The following is a 15,622-nucleotide window of genomic DNA, read 5'->3' as shown; positions in this document are numbered from 1 at the left end:
CCCTTTACAATTAACATGGATTCACTGAACCTATACACATATTCACAAAAACCACTGATTTTCATGGCTATGAGATCCCTGTTAATGGATGCTAAATATATATATGTGTATATATATACATATATATATGTGTATATATATACATATATATATTTATTCCACAGAAAACATAGAGGTCACAGTAGGAGCACTACACATACTTATCATATAAGTTAAGAATGTAGAATAAAGAAATAGTATTATACTCTTAAACATTGTTCTGATATCATCAAGAATTTAGAAGTTTTAGTTCTACAGTTTTCAAATGTTTAGGTATAGGTAGTTGGGGAAAAAAATAGGTTTCTCTAAGCAGTTTTAGGCTCAAGGTAATGCAGCTTTTACACTTAGCTTATTTACCTGACTTCAAGCGAAGATACAAGTTCAAACAAATGCTTTGCACCTGCACAGAAGAAAAGGCCAAAAACGAAACCTAAATATCATGGCAAAAGGGACAAGGGCTATGTAGGGCAATCCTAACTCCTGGGCTCTCCATGTGCTACAGAATAGATTAAATGCTTGAAATGAAAGAATATGTTTTGGCAGCAGTGCTAGATCTATATCCCCAGGGCAAAATTGAAGACATAGTTGCATTCAATACAGACATAGATCTTCAGAAAGATATTTTCATAAGCAAGCATTGCAGGCATTCAGCTGTGCGTGCCAAGAATATCTCATGAAACAGAGTGCAGGTCTGGAATGAACATGCTGGAGTATAGAGGAGACTGTTGAAACAGTAACTGCTTCAGTGACACCCAAAGCAGCAGGAGATGACAACAATGGTAGTATCAGCAGCAAAAAAAGAGCTATTTTTTCCATTTATAAATGCAATTGAACATATGGCTAGCTTAATTAGGACTTTTCTCATTAACTCAGAATAGGCAGTCTCTATTGAAGCACCCTCGATAGAAAATCTGCATGAATAACGATCTATAGGTTTGCAAAAAGCCCATTTAATAAGTTGGAAACCAAGAAGTCAGCTATGAGCATCTGTGCAACATTTGCTTATTTTTACCATATTTAGTCGCTTTCTGCTGTGTACCAAAAGAACTTGAACCACATTCAAAATTCCCATTGATAAGAATGGTTCATTTAATGCCACCTTAGTAGAATCTGCCTGTAGTTAGAAGTTAAAGCACCATTAAAACACAAGAAAATATTAGCAGAGCTCTATGCAAAGAGAGTATACATTTGTATGTTGTCATTATGTTAATGTTGCATGTGAAACGTGAAAAATAAATTTGGAATTTTTCAAGGAGAAAAATTACTGCTGCCAGAGAGTGCCCCCATTCTCTCTTCACAGATAAATAAAAGGAGTATGTGATTAGCAGTTGAACTTCTTATGGTACAGATGCATGTTATAATGCCAGTATAATTCTTAGGAATAGGCCATTCTATTGTGTTTCTCTGTGCAGCTAACATTTAGAATTCGGAATCAGGCAATGTACATCATACATATGTTGATTAGTGTCTCCTGTCTCCCGAAAATGTATAAAACCAAGCTGTGCTCTGTCCACTTTCGGCACACGTCATCAGAACCTCCTGAGGCTGGATCAAAGGCACGTGTCTTCAACCTTGGCAAAACAGACATTCTAAATTAACTGAGACCTGTCTCAGATCTTTGGGATTCATAAGAAACCTGATATTAATCATGTTATAAAAGAAAATGAAAAGGTAAGTTGGCTCAATTCTTTAGTTGTAAAATTTGTACTTTGATTTTCAAAATCAAACATTTTAAGAGAAGGAAAAAGTAAATTTGGCATGTCAAGAAGATCTATGAAAATAAAAGGATATTCCTGCAAATGAATTTCCATCTGTTTGGCTGTGGTCTGCTTCCAATCCACCTGTATCTCCTTTTGATTCTAATCAGATATAATTGTTCTCAGGGAGAAACCCTTGTTTTCTTTCCACTGTGTCTTTTTTTTTTTCTTTCTTTTTTTCTTTTTGAGGGAGTAAACACCAAACAAAGAGAAATTCTAAGTCACACATGAGACTGCTAAACTGAGTCACACATTAGACTGCTAAACAGATGAGCAGTTAAGAACTCAGGTTAAAAATATTTCAAGAACAGAGATTCTGAGTTTAGATAGCAGGGGGAAAAGAGAGAGATTCAGTAGATGGGGATATCCAGAGCTAGTCAGAGAGCTGTTCAGATTCAGGACAAAAAGCAGCAGCCCAGAATTTGTGGCTCAAAGATTAAAAAAAAAAAAAAATGTAGTATGAGGATGAAGATCACTAACAAAGAAGAGATGACCTCAAGTTTCAGATACCCAGATATTACTAGAATGGTCTTACCTTCATTTTTATTTATTCTTCATAAGCTTATAAAACTTGTACATATATTCTTTTTGAATGTTTAATATGATCTATGTTTATATATATAGATATATATACACATGCACATATATACACACACACATATACATACACGTGTGTATATATACACACATATATAAATATATATATACACGTGTGTGTGTGTATATATATGTTCTTTCCTTTCTTTTTTGTTACTAGACTTAGAAGGATAGTGATGATGGTTCCTAATTCCCTTGAGCCCTCTCCCAGCGTATGTGTTAAACATTGATAAAATATTGACCAGTAGATTATTCTCCTGCTGCCTCACTTCTGATATTCTTAATCTCTGAATTCTGATAGCTCCTAAAAATATGCTATGGTATTAGACATGTTTCTTTTTATTCAGTTTGGTTCTTTTGATTATTTTTGTCATTATCACTAGAAACAATTTCCATCCAAGAATAAATGTGATATACTGGGTTGTGACATTTTAGCTTAACAGTACCAGACAGTATTTTCAAAGCTAAAATCTACAGACTTGATGCCAGAAAGAATTAACAATGTAGCTCAATATTATCTTTTATAGGAAGAAAGCCAAAAAGTTGTGTGACTTGCCAAAACTCTGCAACCTTGTTTTGTGTGCACTGACTTTCAGTGTTATTTTGTTTTATTTTGCAAGGAAAAATATTCCAAATTTCTAAATATTTTAATTTCTGCAAGAGGTTTAGAAAAAAATTGGGCACACAAATGAATCCACTATGTCAAGATACGTCAATAAAGATGAAACCATTGTTGTCTCCAACTAGCTTATACAGCTTGTCAGAGCACTTTTTCCACATTTCTTCTAAAGTCCATGTTCAATAACAACATTTGACAGATTGGAATTGGCTATTATGGGAGAATTGTTACTCCAAAGAATTAGCAAATGCTATATTATGTCTTTTAAAATTTGTTTGTTTTTTCCTGCAGAGCTAGTTTACTATGACACAGATGTTCACAAAAATATATATAAACATAGAATCATGGGATATTATTAAATCTCATGTGTAAAACCTTCCATTAAAAATGTTCTTACAGAGCTTAAGAAAGTGTATAAATTAATAGAAATATCAAATTATAAGTGTGGCTATCAATTAGTGCTGGACACTTCTTATTCTAGTAATTTCTACCAAGATTATTGCTGAATAATAAATATAAAAAATTAGGTTGCCTAGTCCCCTGTAAAAGTTTCTTCTCTACTTAAATAAATAATATAACCTAAACAAGACTTGAAAAAGTTTTATTCTTTCACATTTTTATTCTTTTAAAATATTTCAATTTGATTTGGCAGATAATATCATTTCCAATGATCACTTATTGCAGTGATATAGGAGTTAAGAAATTACTTAGGCAGATAGTAAGGGTACAGGATTCCTGGGTAAGGTTTCCTTTTAATGAAAAGCACCCTCCAAATAATTTTCTTTTCTAACAGCAGCTGGTAAAATCGAACTGAAGACATGGACAATTAAGTTAGAAGCTTCCACAGGCAAATGCCAGTAGTTGTGCCTATAGGCTACTTGTGACTAGGCATGATCAAAATGGCAGCTCCGTCTTCCACTCTCTTTGCCAGCCACATGTCAGTAAGGAGCAGATGAGATGACACTAGCCAAGTAGAAAGCCCATTTGCATAATAAGATTAGGATAGGGAAACCAGCTTTCCCTGCTCGCTATGTAAATGTCACACATGGTGGAATCTATCAGTGGGCCCTATGTAAATCACACGCCACCTCCTCAAGCCGGCCTATAAAACCTGTTGTGGTCATTTGCAGGCCGACTTTTGTCTTTTCAGACGCCTGAGAGAGCTGCTCTCCTCTATGCTTTTTCTGCCTATTAAGCTTTCCACTCCTTAACCCACCCACATATGTCCCTCTTGTTAATCTTTTCTATGCCAGCCGATGAATCCCAGGTATTTACCCCAGACAACGATGCTCCTTCAGCAGTACAATTTTTTTTTTTTTTTTTTTTAAATCTTGGGCAGCATATTATGGTGTTTTTTTGAAAGATGATTATCAGGTGCAAAAGAACTCTTTAGCTACAATTTATAAAGTACCACTTAATTTGGTTAACATCCTAATTCAATGTTTTAATAAATGCCTTGTTAAAAAGTCTAATAGTTTCATATTCTTTCATCTGTGGCAGGTATATGAATTTCTAATTATATATTTACAAAATGATTAGTCTACATTTTTCTTTCATAGGGTGGGGCTGATTCTGTTTTGCTTATTATTGTATTTCAAGAACTGATCTATGCCTGACAAAAAATATTTTTTTTTAATGAGTAAATGAACTAAAGAAAAAGTAAAGTATCTTTATAACAGGGTTTGAATATTTCTCTCGAGTAATTTTCCCCCACTTGAATACCTTGATGATCCCCAAGTTGACCTCTGTTTTGTAGTCTCTATATCTTTAATCATGTTATTTCCTCTATTTGCAATGGGTATCCTAGACTTAGATTACCTGGTGAATGGCATTCATTTTTTAATGTTAGTTCTTTAATTCTTCCCTGATGAAGCAAATCAAAGTAAAATTCACCCCTCTATCATCTGTTTTGTTAGATCTCATTGCAAAAACTTAAGAATAATAAGTAAAGGCTAAATTTTGGTAAGCGAGTATTCAATGGCACAAAAAATGGAATTATTTATAGTGATTGAGGGATTTAGTTTTTGTCATGTGTCTTTGCCTATTTTAATTAACAGCTTAAAAATTGGATTTAGTTACCATGTCTTTCTATTTTCTAGCCTGTTTTTCTAGTGTTTTAGCTACTTTAATTATTGCTGATCATTGACCTGAAGCAAAGAAGTAATTTTCTTGTAAAAGTACTAATTAACAACTAAGTGCTTGGTATTTAGGGCAGAAAAAGCAAAGAAGAGCAAGACTTAAGATGCTAATAAAGAGTGCTTAAATTTCCACTTTCAAAGCTCAAATACCAGTTTTTGTTTCATGAGACTCTGTATTTACTTTAAATGTTTTACAAAAAAAGAGTATTACAATATATTACTACCGAGACATATTTTTAGATGTTAGAACTACACAGAATGCATAGAACATTTAATTTTCACTCTATTATTGATTAATATAGGCATCACTATTTAGAAGTAAAAATGTAAAAGACCTCAAATTATTTTAGTCGAATATTATTGAATTTCTGCAGACTTCATTACATTATTGTAACCAATATAAATAAAACCACACAATCTAGAAAAAGACTAGTTTTCGTTGAATTCTCATTCAGAATATATGAAAGGAGTGTCACATGTGTCCGTATAGAAGACCACCTTAACAGGCTTAGTGTGAGCAACAAGGCTGTTTATTCACCTGGGTGCAAGTGGGCTGAGTCTGAAAAGAGAGTCAGAGAAGGGAGATAGGAGAGGGGCAGCTTTATAGGGCTTGGGTAGGCAGTGGAAAGTTACAGCTAAATGTGGTTATCTATTGTTAGCAGGGGAGGGGGTCACAAGGTGCATGGTGGAGAGATGATGGGACTCATTGTCCAGGAGAAGAATGTCACAGGTCGATTGATCAGTTGGGGCAGGGCAGGAACAAATCATAATGGTAGAATGTCTGAAGGTGGGTTAATTAGTTAAGTCAGGAACTGGTTGTTTCACTTCTTTGTGGTTTTTCGACTGCTCCAGACTTCTTGGCTCCTGTAGTCCATCTTGGCTCCTGCAGGCTATCTGGACGTATGTGTGCAGGTCACAGGGGTTACAATGGCTGAGCTTCAGCTCAATCCTGACAAGGAGATAATATGCATATGCTTGTTTTTAGATGTTTATAAAATAAAATATATATATATTCAAAAAGTATGGGTCACTTGAGTAGTCATTTAACTGTAAACAAAACAATTTTAAAGTTACTAATTAGTGTGTTCTATTATTATTCCTGGAATTTGCTATTATTTTAAAACTGGCATTTCAATATTATGTGCTCAGTTTCTTTAGATAGATATTACTGTCAGAGGCATTTGAACCAGAGCAACACCATCTTGAATAGGGACTGGGAAAATAAGACTAGATCTGCTGGGCTGCATTGCTAAACAGCTCGGCATCCTAAGTCACAGGATGAGATAGGAGGTTAACACAAGACAGGTCATAAAGACCTTGCTGACAAAACAGGCTGCAGTAAAGAAGCTGGCTAAAACCCACCGAAAAGGTGGCAAAGAGAGTGACCTCTGGTCATCCTCACCACTACATTCCTGCCAGAGTCATGACAGTTTACGAATGCCATGGCAACATCAGGAAGTTACCCTACATAGTCTAAAAGAGGGAGGTATGAATAATCCACCCCTTCTATAGCATATCATCAGGAAATAACCATAGAAATGGGAAAGAAGCAGCGCTATGGAGTAGCCATTCTTTATTCCCTTACTTTTTAAATAAACTTGCTTTCACTTTACGGACCTGCCCTGAATTCTTTCTTGTGTGAGATTCAAGAACCCTTTCTTGGGATCTGGATCAGGACCCCTTTCCAGTATCATTACTATTTTTATTGCAAACCATCTCTATAATGTCTAACTCGTAAGTGGTCCACTCGCAGATTGGTAGAAAGAATTTAACAGCAACATTATAGGCTTGAAAAAGGAAAGTTTACTAGAAAGGAAGAACACTGCACAAGGGTTCGGGGGAACCTCAGCCAGAGGATTAAGGTATTGTGGTGGATTTTCCTTAGGAGCTTTTATGAATTTTAAGGCAGGAGCTTAGGGTTGTAAAATGAGTTTCAGCATGGCATTCCAGAGATGTATATACATTTTAGCTATTTATAATAGTTGAAAGAGGCCTGGAGCCGGGCATGGTGTCTCACACCTATAATCCCAGCACTTTGGAAGGCAGAGGCAGGAGGATCACCTGAAGTCGGGAGTTCGAGACCAGCCTGACCAACATGGAGAAACCCCGTCACTACTAAAAATACAAAATTAGCTAGGTGTGGTGGCACATGCCTGTAATCCCAGCTACTTGGGAAGCTGAGGCAGGAGAATCACTTGAATCCAGGAGGCGGAAGTTGCCATGAGCCGAGATGACGCCACTGAACTCCAGCCTGGGCAACAAGAGTGAAACTCTTGTCTCAAAAAAAAAAAAAAAAAAAAAGCCTGGATAGCCTGTTTGATGATCACCAGGTGTTGTTTGCTCCCTTCTAAATTTCTCAGTTAAGGAGTTTCTGTGTCCGGGATTTGTTCAATGGTCACCAGGTGATTTTCACTTTCCTCAGTCTTAAAGCAAATGTGTTTTCTTACCTCTTCAGAGGCATCATGTTTGTATTGTTTTCATATTTCTATCACATTTCTAAAGCCTAATCAGCCAAAGAACACTAGACATAAGACTTACTTTGACAGGGTCAGGGTTATTGAGTTGATGTATCCGAGGTAGGTACATTGTGGAACTATAGATTGCTGCCTCACAACAGTGGGAGGGACGAGTCTTTCATACAGTATATGGGCTTGTGCTGATAGAGTCCAAGGAGAGTCTAAGAGAAACAGACTAGACTGAATCCTGTTTCTGAGATAGAATTAGAAGAGGGTAATAATTACAAATTGGGTGATGTTATGAGGTCTAGACGATCTACCTGCTGGGTTTTTCTAGCAATGTACGAAAATAGCGAAGTGGCTCTGGGACATCACTGGTATGAAAGAAATTATCACTCAAAGAGGGAATTCTCATGGCATTTTACAACTAATGCACAATATTGGGAAAAACACTTTTGTCATTAATGGTGTTTTATATGTGTCTGTTCTCTCAGGCTAATTAAGGCAGGGCTACTTTCATTAGTACAAGCTGATTTTCACTGTTTCAGTACTTCACAGGTTTTAAAGTTATTTCATTAATAACATCCTAAGTTACTGATACTCCTATGTAGATTTATGTAATCTCAAGTCATTAATTATTTTTCTTTAAAGACAACTTCCCCACATTCATGGATTTTCCCCTTACATTTGTTTTGTGATTGATGTAATGAAGTTCTCCATGTATACTAAATACAAAGCTATCGGAGATTGTTTTGTGAACATCTTCTTCCATGCTGCGGCCTGTCTAAGATTTTTTTCACTATTTAAATAATATCTTTCAAAGACTTATTACATTTAATGTTGTTCATTTTTACTTTTCAGACATTTGTGACCTCTTTATGGAATGTTTCCTACATCAGTCTTTTCTGTGGTCATCTTCTGAGTTATGTTCTAAAACGCTTACGACTTTACCTTTTGTATGTACATGAAAGATTATCAACTTACTAAATACATAAAGATATATTAAATATTTAAATATAAAAGGATGTAAGATCAAAATAAATATGGGAAGTTGGAAATAACTTTATATTGTGCAAAGATAGAAATATGAAGAAATAGGCAAAATATGTTAAATAATAAGTTTAAAATATTTTACTGCAAAAATTTTAAACTGAGATGGCATAGGAATATTTTTTCCCTCAAGTATATGTGAGTTACAATGGGCTAATAAAGTATGTTAAATGCCTTTTTTTCAAACATGACACTAAAAGCAAATTGCAAAATAAATAAATAAATAAGAAGTATTAATTCAATAAAGAATAAGCATCTAATGAAGACATTAAAATAAATTTGTATAATTATGAAACAGTCTAGTAAAACGACAACAAAGCAAAACTCAATATCTACATAATTTAAGAAGTAAAAAAAGCAAGCATCAAGTACAAGGGGAACTATAGAACTTCCTCGTACACTATTCTGGAAGTTAGAAATTGATGGATAATTTTAAGGGAAACTTGCTTATATGCATCAACTTTGAAATATGAAACTTTGAAAATCTACATATTAGATTTTCACCATTTATTTGTAGGAATAAATTCTGAGGAATTAAGTAAGGATAAGTGCAAACATTTTCTCTTTTATTTAAAAATAATGAAATGATTTATGCACTCTTAGATTTCTAAGAATAGGAGTTTCCTTGTGATTTATGTAAACCATTAGCGCAAGTGATTTTAATTAATAAATAATATTAAACAGAATAATTGTTAACATTACACATTTAAAATATACCAGATATTTTTCTGTTTTATGAATACTTATTATATACCTTTAATCCTGACAACAAACCTCTGCTATGAATAGCATTATATTTGTTTTACAAATGCAGAAACAAACATTATACTTCTTTTACAAATGCTTAACAAAGGTTAAGAACCTTGCCAAAGGCCATAAAGCTAGTGAGAGGCATCAGCAAAGAGCTAAGCAGTTTGAATCTAGATTTCAGATGCCTATCCTTCCAGTGGAATGCCCTATTAATAGTGATGTATATATGTACTGACATTATTATGTTCATGTATTATCGTTGTTTTAATTACATGTTAGAAAACAATATCTCTATGTAAGGAATTCTTTCACTGAGTATAAAATTGTAAGTTTAATTATAGTTACTCTGAATAATTGAACAGGCTATATTTTATAAGAATATTATTGATATGGTATACTTGGATTTTTTTTTTAACTTTTTAAATTGCCAATCACTAAGTAGCCTTTTTTTCCTCTTTGATATCTTCTTTTTCTCTAAGATAAAAATGATATAAAACAGATTTTCTTTGAAAGTCTTTGAAAAATGAAGCTTATGTTTCCAACATTGTTTAAAAAGATAGATTGGGTTATTTCTTTTTCTTTTATGTAAATAAGGTCAACTGAATGCTTAAAATTACAAAAAAAAAATCTTCATATTCTTGAAATAGATGTCAGTATAATCATAAATTACAGATAAAAAGTAAAATTAAACATATTATATGCTTTGGAATTAAGGGATCGAAATATAGGATATGTAAGAAATAGAACTGATAACTAAAACTCTTATATTAGTTGTTTTCTTGTAACACATAATTTTTTAAATCTAATTTTGTTTTTGTGGGTTTTTTTTTTTGGCTTTTACTATTAGATAAGATGGTTGTATTAGTTTTATATTGCTTCATAACAAATTACCACAAACTAAGCTGCTCAAATGAACACATACGTATTATCTCACAGTTTCTGTGGGGTCAGAAGTCAAGGCATGGCTTACTTGGGTTCTCTGCTCAGTCTTGCAAGTCTGCATTCAAGGCATTGGCCAGGTAGTGGTCTCATCTTGAGGTATGACTGGGAAACTGGAAAGGAATCTGCATACACACTCATTTAGGTTATTGGTTAAGTAAGGCAGTGTTGTAGAGCAGTTATTACCCAGGTTCTTGGCAGAATCTATTTTCTTATAACTGTAGGCTCGTTTTTTTCTCTTGTAACTAGAGGTCACCTTCAGGTCCTAGAAGCCATCCAAAATTCCTAAAGGCCACCTGTAGTTCCTAATGGTCTCCTACAACAAAGCCACTTATATCATCAAGCCTGCAAGGAAATTCTCTAGCTTTAGTAGGTCAAGAAGCAGTCATGACTGGGTGCGGGGGTTCACGCCTGTAATCCCAGCACTTTGGGAGGCCGAGGCTGGTGGATTATGAGATCAGAAGATGGAGACCATCCTGGCTAACAGGGTGAAACTCTGTCTCTACTAAAAATACAAAAAATTATCTGGGCATGGTGGCAGGCACCTGTAGTCCCAGCTACTCAGGAGGCTGAGGCAGGAGAATGGCATGAACCCAGGAGACAGAGCTTGCAGTCAACCGAGATTGCACCACTGTACTCCACAGAGCAAGATTCCATCAAAAAGAAGAAGAAGAAGAAAGAAGCAATCATATAACATAATATATTCATGATAGCAATATACCATATTATTGTCATACAGTGCAATGTAATTATGGGAGTGACACAGAATGGCTTTTGCCATATTCTATTAGATAGAAGTAAGAGAGAAACTTCATTCATATTCAAAGAGAAGGTGTTATATGAATGCATGAATACCACTGGATGAAAATAATTGGAGGCTAACCTAGAGTCTGTCCTACAAAATAACTAATGTAACATCTTATAGTCTGAAACAGACTCAATTCAAACAGCTTTATCATTGCTCAATGATCACTGCCTAGTTTTCTACATTATTTACTTTACATAATGTTTTCTATAGACATTGAACACTTTGAGTTTTAAAACATTTCTAAGTGATAGTTATTTTAATGCATTTAATTTTATTTGAAATCTTACAATACTAGCAATTTTTGTTCTATTTCCATATTTTGGTATACATATTCATGGTATAACAAGCAGATACCTAGCAGTGCTTTTAGAATATGATTATACCATTCATAACTGGTTACACTGATATTTATTTTCTATTTCAGCTCTTTCAACTCAGAAATATAGATCATGTTTGTCCTATAATTTATAGTTATAAATAATGTAATCAGACATACTGTATCAATCCAATTTTACACTGCTATAAAAAAAAATCCCCAAGACTGGGTAATTTATAAAGAAAAGCGGTTTAATTGACTCACAGTTCTGTGTGGCTGGGGAGGCCTCAGGAAACTTACAACCATGGTAGAAGGCACCTCTTCACAGAGTAGCAGGATAAAGAAGCGAATTAGAAGGGAACTATCAAATATTTGTAAAGCCATCACATCTTGTGAGAACCCACTTACTATCATGAGAACAGCATAAAGGGAACCAACCCCATGACTAGATCACAATGATCTAATCACCTACCACCAGGTCTCTCCCTCAACACCTGGAGATTACAATTCAAGATGATATTTGAGTGAGGACACAAATCCTAGTCACATTATTTCACCCCTGGCCCCTCCCAATCTCATATCTTTTCACAGTTCAAACCAATCATGCCTTCCCAACAGTGCCGCAAAGTCTTAACTCATTTCATCATTAGCTCAAAAGTCCGAGTGATATCTCATTTGAGACAAGGCAAGTCCCATCCACCTATGAACCTGGAAAATCAAAAGCAAGTTAGTTACTTCCTAGGTACAATGGGGGTGTAGACATTGGATGAATGCTCCCATACCAAATGTGAGAAATTGGCCAAAACGAAGAGACTACAGGTCCCATGCAAGTTAAAAATCCAGCAGGGTATTTATTAAATCTTAAAGCCCCAAAATGATCTTCTTTAACTCCATGTCTCACATCCAGGTCGCACCAATGCAAGGGATGGACTCCCACCATCTTTGGCAACTCCACCCCTGTGGCTTTTCAGGTTATAACCCTCATCTCAGCTGCTTTCACAGGCTGACGCTGAGTGTCTGCAGCTTTTCCTGGTGCACAATACAAGCTGTCGGTGGATCTATCATTCTGGGATCTGGAGGATGGTGGCCCTCTTCTCACAGCTACACTAAGCAGTGCCCAGTGGGGATTCTGTGTTGGGGGCTCTGACCCTACATTTCCCTTCTGCATTGCCCTAGCAGAGGTTCTCCATGAGGGCTTTATCCCTGCAATAGACTTCTGTCTGGACATCCAGGTGTTTCTATACATCCTCTGAAATATAGGTGAAGGTTCTCAAACCTCAGTTCTTGGCTTCCGTGTATGCACAGGCTCAACACAACATGGAAGCCTCCCAGACTTAGGGTTGGCACCCTCTGAAGCAAGGGACCAAGTTGTACCTTGGCCCCTTTCAGCAAAGGCTACAATGCAGGAAGGCAAAGCCCTGAGCCTGACCCACAAAACCATTTTTTCCTACTAGGCCTCTGGTCTTGTGATGGGAGGGGCTGCCATGAAGACTTCTGATATGTGCAGGAGACATTTCCCCCATTGTCTTGGCAATTAACATTTGGGTCCTTATCACTTATGCAAATTTCTTCAGCCTGCTTGAATTTCTCCCCAGAAAATCAGTGTTTCTTTCCATCACATCATCAGGCTGCAAATTTTCCAAACTCTTATGCTCTGCTTCCCTTTTAAACATACGTTTCAATTTCAGATCATCTCTCTCAAGTTTAAAGTTCCACAGATGTCTAGGGCTGGGGCAAAATGCTGCCAGTCTCTTTGCTAAAGCACAGCAAGAGTGACCTTTGCTCCAGTTCTCAATAAGTTACTCATCTCCAAATGAGACCACCTCAGTCTGGGCTTCATTGTACACATCACCATCAGCATTTTGGCCAAAACCTTTCAATAGGTCTCTAGGAGACTCCAGACATTCCCACATCTTCCTGTCTTCCTTTGAGCCCTCCAAACTGTTTAAACTTCTGGCTGTTACCCAGTTCCAAAGTAATTTCCACATTTTTGGGCATTGTTATAGCAGGACCCCACTCTACCACTACCAATTTCCTGCCTTAATTTGATTCCACAATGTTATATAGAACTGTCTGAGACTAGGTAATTTATTAAAAAAAAAAAAAAAGAGAGAGAGAGAGAAGTTTAATTGACTCATAGTTCTGCCTGCCTCGGGAGGACCTCTGGAGACTTAAAATCATGGTGGGAGGCACCTCCTCAAAGAGTGGCAGGAGAGATAAGAAGCAAACAAGAAAGGAACTATCAAACACTTATAAAACCATCATATCTCATGAGAACTCACTCACTACCATGAGAACAGTATGGGGGGAATTGCCTCCATGATCTAGCACCTCCCACCAGGTCCTCTCACTTAACACCTGAGGATTACAATTGAAGATGAGATTTGGGTGGAAACACAAAGCTTAACCATATCACGTATACATACCTGCCACTTATCTCTCAACTGAAAGCGCAATGTTGAAAATATTTTTGTGTATTTCTGTGTTGCTGGTGGTATGTTTAAAAGTTATATTGGATTATAGTGTTGTTGTTGTTGTTGTTGCTTTGCCTGCTTGTAAAAATCCCTAAGGGAAAGATAAAGATACTCTATTTCCAAAATAGCTAAAACATGACGAGTTCTGAAGAAGCTCTTTTAAAATGAGTAATGGTTGACTGATAATTACAACTTTTCAATACCTAATTCAAATTGTTTTCATATCTAGAAGTATACATTTTTATTTCTGTAGTGACATGAAATGTATCTTGTTTTATAATGTGCTGTGTATAGCCAACATTATAGAAATCATTCAACAGGGTCAAAAAGCAGCTGTTCAAAAAAACCCCAGCATGAAAAAGTTTGTGTGAATTTATAGTGATATGCAGATATTCCTTGGCTAATTCAAAGACTTGATTTTGACCAAAATTGTATTTGAAATGAAATTGCTGGCCAGGCACAATGGCTTATGCCTATAATCCCAGCATTTTGGGAGGCCGAAGCAGGCAGATCACTTGAGGTCAGGAGTTTGAGACCAGCCTGGCCAACATGGTGAAACCCCATCTCTACAAAAAATGCAAAAATTAGCTGGGTGTGGTGGTGGTAACCTGCAGTCCCAACTACTTGGGAGGCTGAGGCACGAGAATCACTTTAATCTGGGAAGTGGAGGGTGCAGTGAGTCAAAATCATGCCACTGTACTCCAACCTTGGTGACAGTGAGACTCCACCTCAAAAAAAAAAAAAAAAAAAAAAGAAAGAAAGAAAAGAAAAGAAATTGCTTTTTTTCATAAAAAATTATTATGCTATTAAGAAATGACAATTTTTTTAAAGTTACATTTTTGTTTCTTATTTCAAAATGAGGCAACCACTTTTAGTAAACTAAGCTAATTAGAACTTTAAGAGAATTATTAGCTTTATATGTTTATTCATAGCTGTTTAAAGGAGTATCTTAAGAAGTATGATATTGAAGCTACTTTGTAGAAATTTGGACACACTTCTAACACCTTTTGAACTAGAGGATTTTCATTTCTAACTATCAATTAATTCTCTCTCTCTCTCTTTCTCTCTCTCATTTGTGTATCACGGCTAGTCCTTCAAACAGAGAAGGAAGGATATCATGACATGAAAGAACTACAGAATCATTGAAAGAAGTAAAGAAAGAGGTAAGTATCTTTGCTCTGTTAGCAGTTCTTTGAGGCAATAAACTATTCACTGTCTATTACTCTGAGTGACCAAAAAAATATACTTTCCCCTATGAACCGTGTTAGTTTTAAAATAAATCTAAACTGAAATTCAGTTTAAAATTATCTAATTCTTAAGCCAATTTCACCACTATAGGGAAGAGTTATTTAGTAAACAGTGTCCTTATCTTCAAAAGCATGGCAGAGGAGCATGTATATATAGTCTTGAAGCCTGTGAGAGTGACTTCAATTTGTAAACATAATTTTTTTTTCAAATAATTTGCTTCAGGCCGGGCGCGGTGGCTCAAGCCTGTAATCCCAGCACTTTGGGAGGCCGAGACGGGCGGATCACGAGGTCAGGAAATCGAGACCATCCTGGCTAACACAGTGAAACCCCGTCTCTACTAAAAATACAAAAAACTTAGCCGGGCGAGGTGGCAGGCGCCTGTAGTCCCAGCTACTCGGGAGGCTGAGGCAGGAGAATGGCGTAAACCCGGG

This window comes from Macaca nemestrina, chromosome 3 (genome assembly GCF_043159975.1).
Source record: "Macaca nemestrina isolate mMacNem1 chromosome 3, mMacNem.hap1, whole genome shotgun sequence".
NCBI lineage: Eukaryota > Metazoa > Chordata > Mammalia > Primates > Cercopithecidae > Macaca > Macaca nemestrina.
The sequence above is the reverse complement of the archived record's forward strand: the minus strand, read 5'-3'. Positions refer to the sequence as shown.